Source organism: Rattus norvegicus, chromosome 4, assembly GCF_036323735.1.
Source record: "Rattus norvegicus strain BN/NHsdMcwi chromosome 4, GRCr8, whole genome shotgun sequence".
In the NCBI taxonomy this organism is placed as follows: domain Eukaryota; kingdom Metazoa; phylum Chordata; class Mammalia; order Rodentia; family Muridae; genus Rattus; species Rattus norvegicus.
Genome location: NC_086022.1, coordinates 135,290,955 through 135,315,032, shown reverse-complemented (window position 1 = coordinate 135,315,032; position 24,078 = coordinate 135,290,955). Strand labels below are relative to the sequence as shown.

Below are 24,078 nucleotides of genomic sequence, written 5' to 3'. Positions count from 1 at the left end.
GGGGCCAATATGGAGGAGAGGTTGGCTCAGTGAATTACAAGCTAAGAGCAGAAGGCTGAGGCCCAGGCATGGCATAAGGACCACACTTGGTTGCTAGCCCACCTCACAGCTGCCTCACACCTAGACGAACCTCCTAGCCCCACAAAGACCTCAGAAGCAGAAACCAGAAGATGCCCTCCTGGGCCTGTATTATTTTCTCATTATGGTGAGAAAAGCTGAGAGATGCTCTTAAGTGGGGGGAGGGGTTCCCTGTTCTAGCTCCTAGTTCCAGAGAGTATCCCAGCAAGGAGGGCTCAGCAGAGGGAGCCAGGGGCTCAGCTTGGTACATCTCCCCAGCTGACAAGAAGCAGAGGTTCAATTCTGAAGCTGAAGCAGCCTATGATAGTCTAGATAGGCAGCCGAGACGATCAAGTTCCTTCCTTCCTTGTGGCCCTCCACCTCTCTGTTCCTAACATCTGCCATGCCCAAAAGCTTCTACAATTTCTACTTTTCAGTTGGAACCTCCAACTGCCTAACTCACATACATCCCATACATGGTCTGATAAATTCCATTTCTCTCCCTCCACCACCCCTCCCTCTCTCCCCCTAATCCCACCCACTCAGAAAGTCTCAGAACAGAAAAAAAGGCACTAAAGCCCAGTCTCTTTTTTATATATATTTTTTTCCTTTTTTTTTTTTTTTTATTAACTTGAGTATTTCTCATATACACTTCGAGTGTTATTCCCTTTCCCGGTTTCCGGGCAAACATCCCCCTCCCCCCTCCCCTTCTTTATGGGTGTTCCCCTCCCCATCCTCCCCCCAACAATCTAGTTCACTGGGGGTTCAGTCTTAGCAGGACCCAGGGCTTCCCCTTCCACTGGTGCTCTTTTTAATTGGATTTTTTTTTACTTATTTTTCAAATATATTCCCTTTCCCGGCTTCCCATCCATAAGCCCCCTATCCCATACCCCTCCTTCTATGAGGGTGTTCCCCCACCCATCCACCCACCCCTTCCTACCACCCCACCCTGACATTCTCCTATACTGGGGTGTTGAGCCTTGGCAGAACCAAGGGCTTCTCCTCCCATTGGTGCCCAACAAGGGCATCCTCTGCTACATATACAGCTGGAGCCTTGGGTCAGTCCATGTAGTCTTGGGGTAGTGGTTTAGTCCCTCAGAGCTCTGGTTGGTTGGCATTGTTGTTCTTATGGGGTCACAAGCCCCTTCAGCTCCTTCAATCCTTTCTCTAACTCCTCCAATGGGGACCCCGTTCTCAGTTCAATGGTTGGCTGTGAGCATCCCCCTCTGTATTTGTCATGCTCTAAGTCCAGTCTCATATCCCTGACATTTCTGAGAGCTGTCCCATCCCCCCTCACCTGAAGTCACCAACCATCTGACCCTCCTGCCTCTCCCCCATCCTACCTCCCCACCCCTGCTAGATGACCATGCATATTGACAATCATTTTTCTTTCACATACAATCCATTAAAAAACTTCCCCACCATAGTCTGCCCACAACTTTTCTTCCAGTCTTGTCTCCTGAGGCTGGTGAACTTTCCCAGGAGCCTGTTCCCAAATAAACCTGCCCCCCCTTTAGTTTTAATTTGATTTAAATTGGCTTACTTCATCCTATTATATCCCAAACCCCCTTACCAGTTGAGAGAATGTGCACCTCAGAGTTAGAAGAGAGAGCATCCCCACAAATCTACACAATAACAAAGCCACAAACAGAACCTGCAACCCAGGAGGAAAAGAAGGACAAGGACTGAGGTTTAGCGGAGGGAACTGGGCAGGGCCCCCTTACTGGGTGGGTGGGTGTCAAATGTCAAGTCTGTGTAAGGAGTCTCCCAGAAGAACAACCTTCAAGGTTCAGATTGCTCAAGGGGTCAAAAGCATCAACCATTACGGTGTTTTCAAACATTATCTCCCTAAGCTGTTAAAGAGCGGTAGCTAAAGAATTCTGCATCCCGGAGCTACAGAGATTCTCAGTAACTAAGTTTGGAAGGGCATGAGGTCCACACACTCACAGAGAAGTACTAGAGAAAGCAGAATTGTTGACTATGCGGGCTTTAGTCTTCAATGGAAGGAAAAGACGCCCGTTCACCTGGAAGGCTGGAGTGGCTATTGTTTGAGAACCTGGTAATTATTTTTTCTAGTCTGTGGAGCCAACCCCCAGAGTCCTGAACATTGTTTTTCAGTCAATAGAATCCATCATGCTATTGTCATGAGAGAGGTCCCATGTACTTTGCAAAAGAGTTTGCTATTAAGCTTATTATAAACTCTTCCTTTCTAGGTCCTTATCCTGAGAGCCTTGTTTCTCAGTCAATAGAACTCATCCTTTTGCTTATTACAAACCCTCCCTCCCTCCCTAGGTCCTTGTTCTGCGCACTGTTTCTCAGTCAATAGAGCCTGCCCTTATGGAAGAGGTTGCAGGTGCTCTACAAAAGGCGTGGACTTTGCACGGGAGTTTTGATGTAGTCACGCCTCAGGCTTTGTTGTGATGATTATCACAAGGAAACTTTTCCCCCTAAGTTTTACTGCATTTAAATGTGTAAAAACCAAACTGCTGGGCATCCGACTCTACAAGTTAGACCCAGCCGGGTTAAGTCCTGCTACACCGAGTTTCCTTCTTACCCCTGTGGCTTGTTTCTCTGCGGGCTTAGGGCTTGCAGGGACCCCCACAGTTAGGAGCATTTGTTACTCTTGCAGGGGTCTTAGGTTTGATTCCCAGCACCCACACGGTGGTTCACGAACAACCGTAACCCCCAGTTCTATGGAATCCAATGCCCTCTTCTGACTTTCATGGACACCAGGCACACCCATGATATACAAACATACATATAGGCACACATGCATACATATAAACACAAAATAAATAAGTCTTAAATTTTTTTTCAAAGAGTTCTATATTCTGAAAGTGACACAAACACATGTCCTCAGTGCAGAACTTTCTTTGTTTCTCTAACACCTTTGACAGTTTATTTTAAAATACTTAATCTCAGCATGCAGGCCAGTTGCTTCCCGTTGTCAACTTTATTCTGAAATAAAGCTCTGTCATATCTCATGTGTGTGTGTGTGTGTGTGTGTGTAAATGTGTATGTAAAAGTATATGCACGTGTGAATAAGTGTGTGAGTGTGCATGTGTGCATGTATGTGTGTATTCTTTCTATTAGCCCTGTGCCTTTAGGGAATCTTGAATAAAACACATGCTTAGCCATCTCTAAGGCCCTTGGGTTGTGTTTTTGGTTAGAAGCAGATGGGCTCCTTCTGCCCCACAGCTCACCAAGCAGGCTAGGCTGACTAGTCAGCAAACCCCAGAATTCCCCTAGCTTCACTTCCCCAGCACTGGGATTATAAATTTGGTTGTGATAGCTGCTCCCTCTCCCATGTCTGTCTTCTTTGTCAGGAATTTTGGGGCTTGAACCCAGGACCTCATGCTTGTAAGCCAAACACCTTTGTGGACAGAGCCATCTCCCTAGCCTTGAGAAAAGCTTAAGGTCCACAGCTAGGAACTGATGACAAGAAACTGGGAATGATGAACAGTTTTAGAGAAACACAAGAGAACAGTCCAGCCAGAACCCAGGCTAGGAAAGTTTTCTTGCTGCTATTTTTTTCCCGAATCTGTTCCTACCTGTGGCTGAAATATCTGGAATTATCCAGAACTGTCTTCCACTTCTCTCATACCATTATCACTTCGAGATTTGTTAGGCAGTAAAAGTGAGCAATTATTCCAAGCAGAAAGACTCAAAGAGCTTAAAATGTGATTAGCTGTGCTGATAAAAGCGTGGCATTAGGTGGCCATAAATTGCTGATAGCAGCCTTCTGTAAGCCTGTCAGCTAGTGCGACAGGATCAGAAAGTAAATAGAAAGGCATTGCTTGTTAAAAGTCCCTGAAAGATGCTCTCAGTCCAGGGCTCACAGACAACTGGTCCCTACTTGGGAGTCAGAACTAAGTCCCACAGGATTTGTTCCCTGTCTGTCTCTGTCTCTGTCTCTGTCTGTCTCTGTCTGTCTCTGTCTGTCTCTGTCTCTGTCTCTGTATCTGTCTCTGTCTGCCTCTCTCTCTCTCCCTCCCTCCCTCTTCCTCTCTCTCTCTCTCTCTCTCTCTCTCTCTCTCTCTCTCTCTCTGTCTGCCTCTCTCTCTCTGCTTTTTTTGGCTCTCAGATGTTAGAATTAGAGGGGTAGAGGATGTTTCAGTCCAAGTTTCTCTCCTTCACGTATAAGAAATTTAGCTCAGTGGTTTCTAAGCTCACAAAGCAAGTTCATGGAGAGACAAGTCTTGCTCGTGGTCCAGAGCTTTCTCTTCTATATCATCCTCTCTTAATGCGGTCCCTACAGGCTCAAAAAGTCAAGTTACCTCAAGGAATGTAGGACCTACCAAGTGCCTAGAGAAACAGCAGTAACATTTCTTAATGTTTTATTGCGGTGAACCCAGTTTGTGTCAGGCACTGGGCAAAGTTCTAGATAACAACTGGCTCTTAGGAAGCCCTGACTAAGGCTGTAGATCTGTGCAGAGGTGAGGATGTGGAGTCTCTGTGGTTCTGACTGCCATGTTCAAAGTCTCTCTCTCTCTCTTTCTCTCTCTCTCTCTCTCCCTCCCTCCCTCCCTCTCTCTCTCTCTCTCTCTCTCTCTCTCTCTCTCTCTCTCTCTCACACACACACACACACACACACATTTCATCATCATATCATCATCATCATCACCACCACCACCTGCAGCAGCAGCAGAAGGGCTGGACACACACAAAACTAATTGCCTAACTGCTTCCTCAGCATCCTGATGAGGGCTCAGTGAAGGAGAACAGCACGTTAAATAAACCATGGAACATTCTCAGGCTTTCCTTAAGGGGCTGAGACTGACCTTCCCGATGAATTCAACTGACTTCATGGAATCATTTTGTCCTCAGTTACCAAGTTGCATAAATGTTCTTAAAAGCAGTCCTTGTTTTCATCTGCCTTTATGCCCAAGAGACATAGAGTTACATATGCCAGAAACACCAGCAACAGTATTTTTAATATTTCTCTAGAAGCTTGGAACCACTTTCTCCTTGTTTACAAAAAATAGGATTATTTCGCTAATGTTCTTTTACCATAAAACAAACACAAACAAACAAAAAAACTGCACCATGGGGCTAGAAAGATGCCTCCCCTGAGAAGAATACATTGCTTTGCAAGCATACGGGCCCAAGTTCAAATCTCCAGTACTTATTTAAAAAGTCAGGCACGGTTGATGCTGCTTGTAATCCCAGCACAGGGGAGTATAGACGGGCAGATGCCAGGAGCTCACTGGCTACCCAGCCTAGTAAACATTAGCTTCTGGTTAAGTGAGAGAACCTGTTCTCAAGGCAAGAGGAGGAAGAGTGATTAAAAGACACCCAAAGTCCTGTTCTGTCCTCTACATGCACACTCATATGCACACACACACACACACACACACACACACACACACACACACAGACAGACATTTCTCCACACCAATGAATAAAGAGGCACAGCATCATTTTCACACATGCAGAACACACAATCACATACAAATACGTATCCATGTATTAAACTGTGCTCTAAGAGGACCTAGTAAAACCAATTCCAATGTCTGACTAGCAAAAAACTACCACAGTGAATTTCTAAGAGAAATGTCTCTGAACTTTGTGTTAACTTTAAGAAAAGGTGCATTTTGCATTTAAAGAAACACCATGTGCAAGAAGGCCAATTCTCACCTTGCCAAGCTGTGAGGGAGCTATCAGAGACATCCTTCCCTTGACCGTAACAGAAAAACCATCCATATAAAATATTCTTCATTCTCTCCTGACTAGTCCTCCCCACTTTTTGAAGGGTCTAAAATATCCTGCCCAGGATACCAATAAATGCAGCCCACTGAGAAATCATATACTCAAAAATGAGGTTTTATACACTTTTTGTAGCTAAATCATACAGTTCTTAAGCATGCATATTTGTAGATGACAACACTTCCAAAGCTAAATGGCTGGGCATGCCTAGACGCACTACACTGGCAGTTCTCAACCTGTGGGTCACAGCCCCTTTGGGGGTGACATAGCAGCTCTCATACATATCAGATCTTTACATTATAATTCATAGCAGTAGCAAAATTATAGTTATGATGTTGCAATGAACTAACTTTATGGTTGGGGTCACCACAACATGAGGAACTGTATTAAAGGGGTGCAGCATCAGGAAGGTTGAGAACCACTGCTGCACACAGTTGAAGGGCTGGAGTTTCCTAATGTTCTATACACAGCTAAAGGCACCTCAAACACAGCTCTCCTGGATGGCTAGTGATCACCTAGCATCATACTCCCTAATTTTATAAACCAGAGGCGTAACTAGCAGGCCCAAGCGGTCTGACTAGTCAGGGAGAACTTTCCTCAGGCACTTGCAGGGTTGACCTCAGGGTTCCAGACAAAGGATCAGGAAAGGCCAAAGTTCAACATGTGTAGTAACATATTTAACACTGACAATGTTCAGTTCTCACTGAACTTTGTAGCTTATACACATCCATGGAGGTACAGCATACAAGCCACTGTCAGGGGTCAGTAAGAACAGAGTGACTTTGAGCCTTTCAAAGTGATCTGAATAAAGGGTGCCAAGTGGGGGCCTTTCCGTGATGGCTGGAACAAGGTAATAGCATGTCTCTGTACACCAAGGGCTTTATGGCTCTGCAAGGGAGGGCAAGGATAAGCCATAGCCCTCCTAATAGTTCCCTCTGAAGGGTTATAATAATCCTAGCTGTTGTCTGAACTGCGCAGGGACCAGTGAAAATGGATGAAAAGTATATGTTTATGTCTCTGCTATTAAATTCACAGCCATAAACGCAGAGCGCACTAAAGCTGATAGCATCGCTGACAAATGCCTCCTTCTGAAGAACGGAGAAGGTTAACACAGCACAGAGAGAGGCAGCAACTCTCAGCCCTGGAATTTTCCATCTAGCTCTCCCCCAACCCTTTGCCCTTACTTTCCTTCTGCACTTAGTTTCATTTCAAAATACGTGTGTGTGTGTGTGTGTGTGTGTGTGTGTGTGTGTGTGTGTGTGTATATGTGTGGCAGGGGAGTATAGAAAAACAGATTATTCTTCCAAGCTGAGAGTTTAGCCAGAAAGTGACCTTGGAGCAATTCCTGAAAGCACATGCTACCCACTACGTGTCCTGTGCACCCTTGGTGAACACTGCGCAGCCTCCAGAGAAGGGCAGCCCTCCCGATGACCAAGAAGAACATTGATGTCAGTTCATGATGTCAATTTCTCTGGTATTCTGAAAGAAACAAAGCAACCTGGGCTGAGAGTAGTCAAGGCAAGTGAGGTAGTAACCTGAGCATTAAAAATAAACTCAATAAATAAGAGCATATATTTCAGTACAAAGTTTACAATTTCTTTTGAATTAGGGGTGTGTGTGTGTGTGTGTGTGTGTGCGCGCGCGCGCGCTCGTGCATGCGTGCATGCATATGTGTGTGGAAGGGGGGTATGTACATGTGAATGTGAGTGCCCATGAAGAGGAGATTAACTCCCCTGGACCTACAGTTATAGGCAGATGTGAGCCACCAGATGTGGGTGCTGGGAACTGAACTGGACTCCTCTACAGAAGAGCAAATGCTCTTAACCACCACGCCAGCTCTTTAGCTGATCAGTGTCATCCTCCATAAAGCAAACTATCAAGTCACAGCCCTCTTCAGCCATCATTTTTGCCAATAAGGTTTAACTGAAAGCAACAGTTTGGGGTAAGGCAAACAGAGCGGTTTGAAATAGTCCTGAGCTCTGATTTGCGTTGTCATTTAATATTGAGACGTTGTGTTCATCATAGACTCTACTGTTTCAAAAACACTAAAGAACTATTTATGTCGCTACTCAGTTCTTCTGACTCTCTCAAATTGTTCATTCCATGTGGGGGTCACATACTTCACCCTGATCCCAGCTCTAAAACCCTCACAATCTAAACAGACATTTGCTATATAGCCTAAGCTAAGCCTGTAACTTACTACGTAGCCCAAGCCAGCCCTAAGCTCGTGATCTCCCTGTGTTAACCTCGCCAGTATGAATGCATATACCACTACAAACTTCCCAGTTTCCTTGCATTGTAATCTTATATTACTGAGTCTTAATATTTTTAGGAATCAGTTTATTGGTGAATATTTATAGTTGCTCATTTAATTCATCACCTAATATGCAAATTGAAGAACGTGAAGCCAGGAAACTTGCCAGGGTCACACAGCTCAGGTGGTAAAGAAGTTAGGTCCTGAACCCAGACAGTTGGTCTACACGGCTGTCATCAGCCCCTATTCCGTTCTCCATGATATCTTTCTTGTCTCCTCTCCTCCCTTTCTAAATTTATTCTGTCCACTTTCTCAGCACACAGTGATTTCTTAATCCAATTTATCCAGCCTTTATGCCGATAAGCTATTTCTACCACCAGACACAGATGGCTTCATAGGAGACCAGCCAGCTAAGTGCACCGCCTGAGAATGCAATAAAACTTGTTTTTCTAACCAGCTAGATTGGTTTACGTGGTGAGATAAATATTGCACTAAGAGCGCCTCCCAGCACACCTTGGAGAGAAAGCCAGGCCCCCACTTGGGCACTGGCAGAAGCCACAGCATGCTTCACTGATACTCTGGAGCCAAGGCATGAGGTAGCAGCTTCTGTGCCCCATATCAAAACTCTGATATTCTGTTTTGGCCTGTGGGCATAGGTGCCTGAGAACTGCCTCCCAGGCTCCCCCAGGTTTCTGCTGTCTCTGAGAGCGGTTGCCACAGAAACTATCTCCTCCCAAGATACCCACTCTTGCCCTGGAGAAGGAAGGTCGGAGGTGATGGGCTCGGCACAGTAATTGCAAGTGGCGCCTTTGGAGTAATTATTACGCCATCATTATCGTCCTTAGCACTCACATTTATGGGGGTCACATCAGAAGAGAGTGAAACACTCTCCATCTATGCATGGTGCTTTGCATATGGTATGTGTGTCGCTGTCCTCCAGGGCAATGCTCCTCACAGTGCTATGCACACAAAGCTCCCATGAGAAAGGGAGAAGAGACAGTCCTAGTTACTTTGCACTGTGCCCCTGGAACCAGGAAACCTGAATCCTCCACACCCAGCAAGTTTTCCATGTAAATCTTAGTTGAGACCACAGACTTATCCCACTTACTTCTTGTGAGCCCCTGTGGGGTAAAGAGACACTTCAAATGTTATAGCCAGATGTGTCAGCTCAGTGGGCCCCAGGTCTGTCTGACCCTGAAGCTAAAGCTAAATCCTTCACCAAACTGTTTCTTGGGTGGCTTTTTCTGCTTAGGCTGACTCTTGTCGAACCTATCTTCTTACACAGAACTTTGATTTGAGTTCTGTGGGGAGACATCCCCTACCAAAACACCGACAAAATAGTTGGCTACCTTTAGTGACCCTGAGAGGATAGCTGGGGACAAGGACGTAGAAATGGGGAGGCAATCTCAGAAAACAGAAGAAAGATAAAACAGTCAAGACAGAGAGTGAGAAAAGGTGAAGCCCAAGTTAACATATCATGGCTGCTCCCAGAACACCAAGGGCCCCACTGCCCTGGGACAGATGATGCCTTTTCCCAGGAGAGATGTGAAGGAAGGGGCATTGCAGACCCCTTTGCTTGAAGATTGACTTCATAGCCACTCATACGCTGGGAGGTATATATGCCAGCTGAGTGTGTTCCCATGGCAACACCCCAGGGCTGCCTCTAGAGGGATGGGCAAACATACGGAAGAGACCTAGCTGGTTCAAGGTACACAGGAACTGACATGATCAAAAGCTGTGACTTGGGAACCTGAATTGCCTTTCTCTACACAGATTGGTTCTCTACACTCTTCAGGCACAGAGATGACACAGGGACATGATACGGCATGTTGACTAATGTCTCGACTATGCTTTAGGATGTGCTTGGCTGGCAGACCCTTCACAAAAGCAAGCAAGCAGAAGCGATCTCTTGATGCCAATGAGAGCTAAGTATTGGGCTGGCCTTCCACACCTGTACTCCCAGGTTCTGAATTTTATAGGAATCAAGTGGGGCACCTCACTCTATGGCAAACAGCGGGCTTCAGAAAGATCTCAGTTAGCAGACTGCTTACAAGTGTTCAATACCCAGCATCTCATCAACTGAATAGGTAGACTACACTTTTCATCCTGGCCCTCTGTGTGTGGGTAGAGGCAGAAATATCTGAAGACAAGGGGCTACACAAAGAGTCTGAGGCCAGACACACACTCTCTCTCTCTCTCTCTCTCTCTCTCTCTCTCTCTCTCTCTCTTCTAAAGACACCTTGAAGATGCCCGACCTAACCCATGCCTGTTTTCTGTCTTCATGCTGTGAAAGAAATCTGCAGGACATGGGGGCACACAGGAAGCCAAGGGTAGAGCTCTATTAGTGACAAACTGTGCACCCTGGGTAGCTATTCTTACTGCTCTGGATGGACTGTTTCTGGACCAAGTGGTGACGTTTTCTGTGTTGCTGTTCACCTGCACTAGACTGGCACCTAAGCACTGGGAGGTGACTCAGTAAAACACTCACAACTACTGTGCTAAGTCTTCTCATCTGAATATCACAAACATAAACCCCCAGTGATGGCCAGGAGCAGGCTGACTGCAGCCCTCTCTGCCTGTTACTCAAAGACCTGCCTCATTGCCTACTCTGCCTGCTCTAGCCTGATTCCTGACTGATACTTCAGGAAGATATGGGGAGTGAGCCTGCCCACCCACTTGCACCAAAACCCATCTCTCAGTTGCAGTTCATTAGAATCAGGGAAAGGATTATCCCTACAATTCATCTCCTTCCTGGCAGCAATGGCACACACACACACACACACACACACACACACACACACACATGTGCACAGATGCAAGCACACCCCTTTAGTCCTAGCACGTAGGAGGCAGAGGCAAGCAGATCTCTGAGTTTGAGGCCAGCCTGATCTACAGAGCGAGTTTTAAGACAGCCAGTACTACACAGAGAAGCCCTGTCTTGAAAACCCAAAAATAATTTTTTTAAAGTTCATCTTCTATAGGTCCGAGACTCACACACTCCCATATCATCTCTTCTACTGGATCATTATTAGAAATGTCCAAATATGTTTGAAAGTTTCTATCCATCAAAAAAAATATTCGGTGTCACCCCAACTCCTTCTAGTCCCATGGGTTTTATCTCCTCCCTTCACACCAGTGGTCTAACTTTAGTTCATCTTGCTCTTTCCACATCCTCACAGGCATCTGATGCTGTTCCAATGCCAACTATACACACCTCCTTCCTCCTCCAGCTCCTCCATGCAGCCAGAGAGCTTCAAGCCACCCAGGCCGGAGGAGGTCCATCTGACTTCATTCTGCTTGACAACTTGGAAGCTTAATAGTAACCTGGGCATTTTTCCTGAAACATAGTCTTGCCTTGAGGTTAATATGCTGCCACCATGCCTTCTGGTGGCCTGTGGGTTCCTGCTTACTCTTAATAAGATATTGTAACTTTAGTCAAGGTGTGGCCATCCTCACCTGTACATGTGATGTGCTGTGCTTGCTGTGGTATGCTGTGGTGTGCTGTGGTGTGCTGTGGTGTGCTGTGGTGTGCTGTGGTGTGCTGTGGTGTGCTGTGGTGTGCTGTGGTGTGCTGTGGTGTGCTGTGGTATGTTTTGGTAAGCTGTGTTGTGCTGTGCTGTGCTAACTGTTCTGTGCTGTTCTGTGCTGTGCTGTGCTGTGGTATAGTATACAGCAATAAATAATGTTCAAGGTTCTACCTAGACTCTTTTTCTAGGAAGTTCACCTATTCTTAGGGCTTTAAATGCCATGAGATATGAAATGGCCTCTGCACTTTGCCCTCACTTCATCTTTCAGACAGTTAATGACTGTCTGTCATGGGTACCTAAGGGTCTCTGCACACAAATTCCCATGCTGGCTCCGAGTCAGAGTCTGCTGTTTACTGAAGTGTGTCCTTTGGTGTTCATGGTGGTGCTTTTCCATCAGCGTTTGTGTCACTGAGTCACAAAGTGCAAACCTAAGAGCCTGAGTTCGAATCTTGAGAAGCCACATAGAAGCCACAAGGAGAAGAAGAAACAGCCAGATCCCTAGGGCTCAGTAGCCAATGAGACCAGCCTACCTGGTAAGTTATAAACACATGGGAAAGCCTGTCACAAAAAAAAGCAAGACAGAAAGCATTTGAGGAACCACAGCTAAAGTTGGTCTCTGACTACATGTATGTACACATATGTGCCTTCATACACTCACTTATCTTTACAACACACACGGACACACACACACGGACATACATATACACCAACACACCTGTATCACACACAGGGAGATTTTACTTTTTACATTGCAAGAACAGTGCTGCCGATCATCCTTTCCAGAAACACGCCCCTCCAGAATCTGCCTAGAAAGCTTAAGGTTTCCACATCTCATAAAACTGTAGCCTCACCTCACCCACCCCTCATCTGCTCCAGTGGTCAGCACTCCTCCATGAGTTCCCGAAACATCTCCTTTCATCCCGTGGGCTCCATTCAAGCTACTGCTGTAGACTGAACAGTCTCCCCAAAATTCATAGCGGGAGTCCCAGTGGCCCAAGTTTGGAGCTATGGCTTTAAGCAAGTCAATAAAGGCTACCTGGGGCCTTGATTAAGGATGCACTCTTATTCAAATAGCACTGATGTCTTTACAACCAGGAAACCAGGACACACGGAGCAGAAGGCCATGTGAGGACACAACAAGGAGACATCTGCCACCAGAAAGAGCCTCAGCAGAAACCAGCCTTCCCCATGCTTTGATTTCTGCTCTCTAAACTCCAAAATGATGGGAAAATACCTACCCATTTCCTAACTGAAGTCCGCAGCCTTTTGTTGGGACAGCACTGGCATGTTTGGTTATTTCTGCTTACTGGTTCTACTCCACAGTGAACCTAAGTTCTACTCCATAGTGAACCTAAGTAAGCAGCCATCTTAGATTCAAATCTCACAGCTTTCCCCTTCAAATTTAACTCCATCAGAGGGCTGAGGAGATGGTCCAGGTCATAAAGTACCCACCTCATATGCCTGGAGACCTCAGTTCAGATCCATATCACCCATGTAAAAACTGGGTGGCACTGAGCAACTCTGTAATCCTAGTGCTAGGTTGAGGCAGAAAGGTAGATCCTCTCAGTGCCCGTTAGTCTTGTGGCCAGTCTAGTGTGGTAAAGGCCCAGCTAACTGGGGTAAGGCCCCATTAGATGCTCTTTCTCAAGAGATAAAGAAGGTAGAGAAAGACGATGGAAGACACTTAACATGAGCTTTTGGCCCCACACACATGCATACCCAAGTGTCTATATCCAACTGCATGTGTGCATACCCTACAGCTAGACACAGACAGAGAGAAGCAAGATGGATCACTCCCTACACCATTTACAAGACAAAGCCCACTCCTGGCCCAGAGGTAACAGTGAGCATCATCCTACCAAACCACTAGCCTCAAATGGCTTACTCTCAGTTCTGTCCCCTGATATAGCCACCCTTGTCCATGGCTCTCAGACTCTGGGTTTCTATTATGACCTTTTCTCCAGCTGTCCCCTGTGTCTGCAGTATTTTTTTTTCTCTTGACTTTGGCACAGCTGATGCCTTCTGGTTACTCAGAGGTCACAGGGAGGTCTGTGACAAATACCTCACAGAAGCAATTTAAGGAAGGAATGATTTATGTTGGCTCATAGTCTAAGGGTTACAGTCAATTAGCAGTTGGACTGGTTAGGTCAGTGGCTGCAGGAGTATGAGGTAGCAGACTCAACCAGGACAGAGCAACAGACAGAACCAGGAGTGGATGCTCCTACAAGTTCCAAAGTCCTACCCCTGGTAGTACACCTTCGCTAGCCAGTTCCTACTTCCTAAATAACCTCACAGGACAGCACTATCAGCTGGTGGCCAACACGTAAATGCATGAGCCAGTCAGGCTATCTCACTTAAAAAACTACGATACAGGTCCTGACCACCCAACCTACCCATTGTGACTTGTCTACTCTTAAAGCCACATAACAATGACAGCCTGGTGCTTTTCTTTATAGCATATCACCATGACAACCACCCAGAAAACTCCCAAGCATAACCAACGTCTGTTAGTCTCTGTGTCCCTCTGCTCTCTATTTAGGATGATGCCCAGTAAACATCCTGAAAGCAACACATGTCTATTGCTGTCCACCACGATGCACACAACTAACAACAGAGAACAGGGCTCTGCTCTGTGTCACTCCATAGGGATGGAGGGGTTTCAGAGTGCTTTAACGCAGAGTAATAGAGTCCTCTGGGAAACACTGAATGGGACTGCTTCCTTCTAACCTCACACTAAATCATCACTAAAGGCACGAGGGCACAGAAATGGAAATAAGGAATAAATAAATTAATAAAACAAATATAAACTAGATGTCAGTGGTCAAAAGTCATCGGCAAACTGTGAACACTGACTCCTGAGACCTAAAACATGGAGGTGTGGGGGAAGCTGATGAGATTGGAAATAAATGTTGATGTAGTCCAGGAAGGTTCAAGAATTAGAGGCCCCAGATATCTTTAAAAGGAAAGGGAAAGGCTGATTCTAATGAGAGAACTAGTCTAAAGCAAAAGGAGGAAATTACTATACTTCCAAAGGCACCTACAGCCCTTTATAGCTACTGCAGGTTCACTCTGACCTCAGGAGTCAGTGTGCTTTTTATATCTGGAGATATCAAGCCAGATGCTGTCCCCTTATTAAAAACTCGAAACACAATACAGAAGTGAATGAATCCTCAGGCATAAAATAGGGCTGTGGTAAGTTGAAAGGCCAAGGGTGAGGCCAATGCCCCTCTGACCATTATAACTTCAAGGATTATCCAAAGTAACTTTATACACCCTGAATCAGGAGCCTGAAAGTCTTGCAAATAGAGAAACTTACCAAGTAAGCAAAGAAAGGTCCATGTATGGACATTTGAGGAGGTGTGATGGTTTGCATATGCTTGACCCAGGGAGTGACACTATTAGAAAGTATGGTCCTGTAAGAGGAAGTGTGTCACTGTGGGGGTGGGCTCGGAGATCCTCCTCCTAGCTGTCTGAGGATGCTCAGTCTGTTCCTGGCTTCCTTCAGGTGAAGATGTAGAACTCAGCTCCTCCTGCACCATGCCTGCCTGGATGCTGCCATGTTCCCACCTTGATGATAATGGATTGAACCTCTGAACCTGTAAGCCAGCCCCAATTAAATGTTGTCCTTTATAAAACTTACATTGGTCATGGTGTCTGTTCACAGCAATAAAACCCCAAGACAGAGGATCATGATAAAGATGGCTGGAATTCAGCAGATCCCCCCTCTGCCACAGTGGAAGCAGCTAATAGAACAGAGCAGACTCTGGACAAAGTGAACAAAGGCCCGGAGGGGCGGAGCCCCCTGAGTGCAGAGGAGCTGATGGCCATTGAGGACGAAGGAATTCTGGACAAGATGCTGGACCACGCTACGAACTTTGAAGAGCGGAAGCTCATCCGGGCTGCGCTCCGTGAGCTCCGACAAAGAAAGAGAGACCAGAGGGACAAGGAACGAGAATGGCGGCTACGGGAGGCACGGGCCCGGCCAGGCGAGAGCGGAAGCAATATGGCTACTACAGAGACCACCACCAGGCACAGCCAGAGGGCGGCTGATGGCTCAGCGGTCAGCACAGTTACCAAAACTGAGCGGCTCGTCCACTCTAATGACAGCACGCAGACGGCACGTACCACCACAGTGGAGTCGAGTTTCGTGAGGCGCTCGGAGAATGGCAGCAGCAGCAGCAGCAGCAGCAGCAGCAGCAGCACCACCGTCCAAACCAAGACCTTTTCCTCTTCCTCTTCCTCATCCATCATTTTTTTAAATGGGCAGTATCTTCGACCAAGAGGACCAAACCAGCTCACGTTCTGGCAGCCTAGCAGCCCTCGAAAAATGCCAGGCAGAGAAGAAGAAAGAGCTCATGAAGGCACAGAGTCTGCCCAAGACCTCAGCGTCCCAAGCGTGCAAGGCCATGATTGAGAAACTAGAGAAGGAAGGCTCTTCAGGTCCTGGCACACCCCGTACAGCATTCTACCAGCTTCGGAGTCCCCAACGCCAACAGCATCAAGCAGAGCCAAGACCCGTGGCTACGAGCACGTGGACATCCAGAACTTCTCCTCCAGCTGGAATGATGGGATGGCCTTCTGTGCCCTGGTGCACAATTTCTTCCCTGAGGCTTTTGACTATGGACAGCTTAGCCCACAAAACCGGCGCCAGAACTTTGAAATGGCCTTCTCATCCGCTGAGACCCATGCGGACTGCCCGCAGCTCCTGGATACAGAGGACATGGTGCGGCTTCGAGAGCCTGACTGGAAGTGCGTGTACACGTACATCCAGGAGTTCTACCGCTGTCTGGTCCAGAAGGGGCTGGTAAAAACCAAAAAGTCCTAACCCCTGCTTGGGGCCCCACAGATGCTGGTGGACTGTGTACCCTTGGTGGAAGTGGAGGACATGATGATTATAGGCAAAAAGTCAGACCCTAAGTGCGTCTTCACCTACGTGCAATCGCTGTACAACCACCTGCGGCGCCATGAGCTGCGCCTGCTCGGCAAGAATGTCTAGCCACTGCTCACACCGCCTGCCCTGCAGGCTGCTGTCCCCACGCCCCCAGCACCGGCCCCTCCCAGTGCGCCTGCCCATTGCTGCCCGATCTGTCAAAACACCTCTCCCCCTTGTACACACGCAGCGTTTTGATAAATTATTGGTTTTCAACGAAAAAAAAAAAGATGGCTGAAACTGCTTCCCTTACAGTGAAACCATCAACATTGCCAAATACATTCGACACATATATCCCACATATGCACAGATTCACTCATATCCTGTACCCTCATAGACTTTCCAGCACAGACCTCAAAGACCTATAGGTACATGTTCTCAACAAATAACCTCACATGTACATACACAAACACACCAAATATACCAAACACAATATACATAATCCCAGGCATAGATAAATGTTTGCAAACACCTAGACTCAACTTTGCAAGCACTCCCCTCTCTCTGTTCCTTAATTTATGACTGTGCAATCAAAGATCATATACGCGAACAAATCTTCTAGAACTAAAGATTAAATACCCCCCAAAAATTTATGGTATATTAGAGGGGCAAGCGAAGAGAGTAGAAGAACACCAGAGAAAGAAAGAAGCTCTTTAAGAAACATGCTCAGACTCCAAATATATAATCATAATACTTTAAAAAAGAGTACAGGTTGGAGAGATGGCTCAGGAGTTAAGGCACTTGAAACATGCCTTAAAACAAGAGAACCAGAGTTCAGATTGCCAGCCCCATGTAAACACTGAGTGGCCAGGTCTGCCTGCCTGTACCCTAGCATGAGAATATGACAACAGGATTCCTGGAGTGAGGCAGTTGTGAGATTAGCCGTATGGTTGAGTTCTCGGTATGATTGAGAGACTCTGCCTCAAAGAATAATGTTGAAGACTGATGGAGGACGATTCCCAACATCAGCCTCAGGTCTCTACACACATGAGCGCATACCTGCATGTACGCTCACACAGCAGTGTGAGCATGCATGCTTATATACACATAAAAAGAAGAAAAAAAATCATACCATGAGCAAGGACGTGATTCTATTTAAAAAACAAAACATAAACATACAACTTTTGATTACAAAAAGCAATTTGACACAGAAATTTAGCGCAAAATTATAAGACAAATGAAGACAAGAAATGGCAGGCACAGTTGAGAAAAATATTATCTCAAAAATAAAACAAAAAAGGCAAAAATAAAGGAAGTCTAAGATAACAAAGTTAGAGACTCAATCTGGAGTCCCACATGGGAAGTTCGAGAAAAAAAAATGGGGAAAATAAAGGAAAGGCAGCCATTAATTATTTACAACGATCAAATCTGCTCGAGCTGGAGAATACGAATCTCTAGAAGGAATTGGCGCCCTGACGCACAGCAAAGGTAACAGATGAAATGTGCTCTTAGGCAAAGCCTGGGGACTTTCAAAACCCCAGCAATGCAGAGAAGACTTTACACCAAGGACTTCCTGGGAGACAAACAAGCACAGTGGGCCCCCTACAGAAGAGGATGAATTACCTAGACATCTCAAATGAAAACCTAAAAGCCAGAAGGCAAATCCCTGGATTTTTTTAAAAATAATTATTTTAACCCTGAACTACACGCTTGAATAAATGATTCATCAAATGTAATAATAAAGTGCCCCTGTACTGCCAGACATATAGTCTTCCTATTCTGCATCCCGCCTGTTTTTCCTTAATAACCAGGGACGCTAAGATGTTAGTGAAGAAAGAAAGAAACCCCCTTCATCATGAAGCATAGGTTGGCAGGGTGCCTATAGGGAGGAGAGCCAGTGCTCAATGACACAGAAGGAAGGCCCCTTCAGACATCGTATTGACATTTCTAAAAGATTCAGATAGCTTCATCAAAGTGTTTAAGAAAAAAAATAATGGCAAAGACATTGAAAACTAAGATAAATTGGGAGGCACAGCTAAGATGAAGGGTCATTTAAGGGGCCATATAGACGCCTACTACATTAGAAGCTTCTTAAAATATGAACACGTGTGAAAGAAATCTAAATGGAGCCGCCAAGTAACAGTAGAGACAAAGTCCCAGCTAGACATCTCTTGCCACCAAATGAAACCTGCGGAACCAGGAATGGGTTATATCTAATTGACCTGCTAGCCAAAGTGGTCCCATGAAAAGCCCCAAACAACTCACACTACATTGCCAAAGCTATTGGTTGCTTACCCCATGCTGACAGCAAGGTCCTGCTACTACAGATAATACCTACACAAGTCACTGAAAATGGGAAGTCAAGCTGGTACCGAACTAGAGCCTTTATCAGATTAGGGTTCATAATATTGGAATGGACGCTGCAGGCTTCCAGAGGAGGAAGGTGAATACCAACCCATCTGCAATGGTGATCTGCCTGTCTGATGTGCTGGTGCACCAGTGGCATAAGCACTGTGGAATAACCAACCACTATCTGAATAGATTTAAGACATACTCCATGAGACAGAACCCATGTCTGACACTGTTGAGGTGATCAACAGCCTAAGACCGGATAGGCCATGGACCTAGGGGCAAACCACATACTACTGTCCTGCTAAAGAGACAAAGCAATAGAAGGACTTCTAAGAATATTCTTCTATGCCCATAGGTCAAACAGTGCCTTGCTCAGCTGTCATCAGAGACGCTCCCTCCTGCAGTAGATGGGAACAAACACAGAGACCCACCTCTGGGCAATTGCAGAGAGTGAGAGACCTTGGAAACTCAGTTGCCAATGAGATAGATGTCTTTATCAAACCCCTCATGGCTCAGGGAACTATGTGGAAGAGAAGGAAGAAAGATTGTAAGAGTCAGAGGGGCTAAGGACACCAAGGAAACACTGTCTTCCAAATAAGCCAGGACCGACACGCATGTGAACTTACAGAGACATACACAGGGTCTGCACAGATCTGTGCCAGATAGGGTCTCAGTCCTAAGAGGGGAAGTAGACACAGGCCCCCATCCCTAACCAAGAAGCTATCTCCAACTGACAATCACGCACAAAATTCGTTTTCTCCAATGGAGTCTTCTTGGTATACAAACCACACTTTAGGGCAGGCCCCATGTTCAGCAGTTTATGGCCAACACAAAATAAACTCAGTGTTATTTTTGGAAGGTTATTTTGTGTCATTGGGCTTTGTCCAGGCATTTTTCTCCTTGCTGATCTTTTCCTTATAAATTATGATTTCTGATTTTGTCTTTTTATGGTGTGTGTGTGTGTGTGTGTGTGTGTGTGTGTGTGTGTCTGCGCCTGTGTGTGTTTCTCATTCCTTCTCTTTGGTTTTGTTTTATTCTGTTTTGTTTGTTTTTAATTTGCCTGTTTGTTTTCTCAAGAGAAAAGAAAAGGTGTGGGCTTGGATGGGGAGGATCTGGGAGGAAATGGGAGAGAGAAAAATCATGATCAGAATATATTATGTGGAAGAATATTATTTTCTATTTTTTAAAAAAAATGAGATAAATAATCAAAGCAATGGTTAACTCCAAGGAAACAAAAGTTCATTCAGGAAAGTTAACCACACAGTCCATTCCAGTCTGGTGCTTAGCAGTAAACAACATTTACATAATAAAAGTGACACTCATATAGAAGAACAATCTGAGTGAAAATACGATGTAATGCTAATGGCTGAAGGTATAAAACTCATACTGCTGGTGTGGAGCAGTATATAAAACAGCAAGAGTATCCATTTCCATTTAGGAAACCAATAAATAGTCTAAAGTAAATGCCAAAAGGGCTGGGGACGCAGCTCGGTTGTCTGCCCCTGTATTCAGCCTCCAGTGCCACAGACCCCAGGTTATGGTGGTGGATACCTATAAACCGGGCACCAGGATGTGAAGGCAGGAGAATCTGAAGTTCAAGTTTATTCTCAGCCACATACATAGCAAGTTCAAGGCCAGCGTGGGATACGTGAGACTCTTTCTCAAAAACAACAACAACAAAAAAATATGGAAACTAATTTCCAAGAAAGAGCAAGATAAGTATTATTGACTGTTGGTATCCATGGGACATATGCTCTAGACTCCCAGAGCAGTACAAATAAATAAATACTAAAGTTCTTTATAAAAATGGTATAGCATTTGCACATCACCAGAACACATCCTTCTGTATCCTTAAGTCATCTCTAGATTGCTTATGGCACCTAATGCAGTGCACTACCATAAAAAAAAAATGCTACCAATGTTACTTAAGGAGTCACAACAAGAAGAAATGTTACTATTTGCTCAGATCTAACGTAGAATTTCCCCTGCTGAACGTGTATGATCCTCTGACATAAAGGTGAAATGTACATTTTCTAAAACTGTTAAACAATGTGTTAGAAAGAAAGAAATAATAACAGTGACAGGCCAGTGATGTGGCTCAGTGGATAAAGGAAACTGCTGCCAAGCCTGACTTCATGAGTTCGATTCCCTGGGACCTATATGATGGAAGGAGAGAATCAAATTCCCAAGCCCTGCAAGACTTTCTTCACACACCACGCCCCCCCCCCCCCAACAAATTTAAACTTAAACAGAGTATTTGGTTTTGGATAGAACTGCTCACAAATAAGAGGGTGGCTTCAGTATATATTTATTACTTTAAGATTAAAAATGGAATAAAAAAGAACAAAACAAAGTGAAAAGCTGTTAAATGGGAGAAGCTGGGCCTGCTTCCACAGGCAAGGCATCCTGTGAAGATGCGGACCACGGACAGTCACACACTGATCGAATTAGGTGGGGTTCAAGAGCACGAAGGTCTTCGTCCTGGTTTCCACACAAGCTTCTCTCCATGTGAGTCAACTGGAAACACAGCAGCTAATGTGCATGGAGGGCTTGCTGCGGACAAAATAACACCAACCAATTTTCCACCGTTGGCTGATTCCCTCTCAGTTCCCGAGGTAGAAAAGATTCTGTGTAACATTTCCTATTTTCATGTCAGAAAACCAAGCCCAGGGAAGGATGAGTAACCAAGCTAAGGCCTGTGGGATTTTCTCTTGCCCCTGAAAATATAGGGAATAAGAAGGGAAAAAAATGATTAGTGACTTTTTAATTTTCAGAGTGCATTTGTTTTGCCTTTCTCAAAGATAGTCAATGACAGGCAGCGTGAAACCTTGAGAAAACTTGGCGAAGGACTAAGCCGGCTTGGACTGGAGCAAAGTCGGGTCATTGTACAATGGAGGTGGCCCACAGATGCGCTGAAACAACAGAAAGCCAAGCCTGCTTAACGCCAGACACAAATCTGTCCAATCATTAAGGGAGAAATTGCCAAGCTTGAAGCATTTATAAATCACCCCAAACTAATCAGCCATTTAAGGACAACCCCATAAAAATATAAAAGGGACCACAGCAGGCTGCTCTTGAGAGATAAATGGCTTTGCAGCCTCATCTGGGGTATGCAAATTCGAGATTGGCGGGCATTTTCTGAATGATAAGTTGGTTTACTTTTGAGGCAACAGCTCACTGAGAGGCAGGGGATGGTTTTGAGTTGAGCTACCTGTCCAAGAAGCTCCGGAAGGCGTTCCTTAGAGATGCCTGTGCTGGGAGAGCTGAAGAGGTGGAGACTCGGTTGCTCCATGATGGGGTTGGACCTCCAGTCACTCAGGAGAGCTGATTATAGAAGGCAGCACATGCAGACGCTCGCTTCCATCTCCGGGTCTCTCAGGCTCTTCTCTCACCACCAACATCTCAGTGCGGGCCCGAGAGCAGCCACCTTTTATGGATGTCAGCCAATGTCTCCTAGTTCCAGATGAGGAACTAATAACCCCTAATGAGTTAGGAAAGATATGCTTCTATGAGCATGACTTTATCAGAAAGGATCTTTTGAGACATAAGAAACTTGAGATCGTGGAGGACTACCCAGGTGGATGATAAATCCAGTCAGTGTCCTCAGACAATGGATAGAAAAGAAGAAAACTAAGAGAGGAGAGCGCTGCGTGAGGGGAACATGATAGTAGGACTTTACATGGTAGTGGGCTGCATTAGGTGCCATAGGCCATCCAGGGATGACGTGAGGATACAGGAGGATGTCTGCTGGTGATGTGCAAATGCTATGCCATTTTTATAAAGAACTTGAGCCTTTATATATTTGTGTGTCTATTTTAAATAGCAAGAGTCATCCATGAAACATGAGATGGTTTACTACCAAGAGCTCCTTAAGTAGCCAATTCAGTGGCTCATACCCATCGCCCAAGCTCCTGGAAGACAGGCAGAAAGATGGCTGCAAGTTCGAGCCATCCTGACTACACAGGGAGCACCTAAACAGAAGTGATACAGTTAAAATTAAAGTCAGTTATGGAAGTACACATCTGGAATCCCAACTCTCAGGAGGCTGTAGTCAGAGTTCCAGTCGTGTGATTACACTCCAAGTCACAGGAAATCCTGAGCTATACAGTAAGACCCTGTCTTGAAAAGGAAGAAAGAAGAAAGAAAGAAAGAAAGATCCTATGATATATATACACATACATATATACATATATTGATATATATATACCTATATATACATATACATATAGAGAGAGAGAGAGAAAGAGAGAGACCCATTGATCAATTTAGCAAGTATTCTTAATTTTTAAAATTAGCTGGCATAAAAAACCTGCTTTACTAAAACAATATATATGATTCTTTCGCTTTTTACCCTGTGGTTTGTTTGTTTGTTTGGGGACGGGTGTCGTGTACCATACCTTGCATGTAGAGAACAGAGGACAATCTACAAAGATCCGTTATCTCCTTCTACCACGTGGGGCCCAGGGACTGAATTCAAGGGCCCTTTAACTCATGTGCAAAACAAACCCACACTTTAATTTTCCCTGGCATCTAACTGAAACTGAACATAGCTTTAATTATAAAGGTAACAAGTGTCCCTGGCTTTGCCAGTAATGAAAATTGCAAATATCTTCACAACACCAATATTAGTTATACAAATTCTTAACTGGGAATTGAAATTAAGCGTACCTAGCAGATCGGCCACTAGGCATGGTTATTGATAACTTGGGTGAGAAAGCACTTTGACTATTGTTCTGCGATTTCTTTTTCACAAGTTAAATGGATGTTTAATTCATCGTCAGGACTAGAAGTACAGAGAATTAGAAGTTGTGTGATCGATGATGATGTTGATGTTACATTTTTCAAAGAAGCTTCCCCCCATTCCTTTTCCAGCTTCCTTGGAGCAGTGAGGACTCTTGGCCGTCTGCCCGCCATGGCGCTTGGCAGTAGTCAGTAATCACATCGCATCCTACTGCGGACAGCTCTGTTCCGCACTAACCCTCATCCCACTCAAGGTTCAAGAGCCCACAGGAAGTGAAAACAGCAAACTCATGAGAAAGAATGGGAAGGCCCAAGGACTCGAAGTTCTGAGTGTCTGCTCACACAGACCTTCTATTCCTTCATATCAGTAAATACAAATAAAAGAAATGAAAGCTACTTTAATGAAAAAGACACTCAGGGTTGAGGTCATTAAATATAACTACTAGAATTTTAAATATAAATACCATGTACTCCCTGATCGGTATCAGGCAGAAACTAAACTATTTATCTAGAATCCTGCTCTCAGAGAAAAAAAGATTAGAGACAAAGAAGGTGATTCGTATATCCGGTCT

The 24,078-nt window shown here is 45.2% G+C and overlaps 1 pseudogene; it reads left to right on the top strand.

Moving 5' to 3' along the window:
* Nucleotides 1–14,413: 14,413 nt before the first annotated feature.
* On the top strand, nt 14,414–16,517 carry Smtn-ps1 (smoothelin, pseudogene 1; annotated as a pseudogene).
* Nucleotides 16,518–24,078: the final 7,561 nt, after the last annotated feature.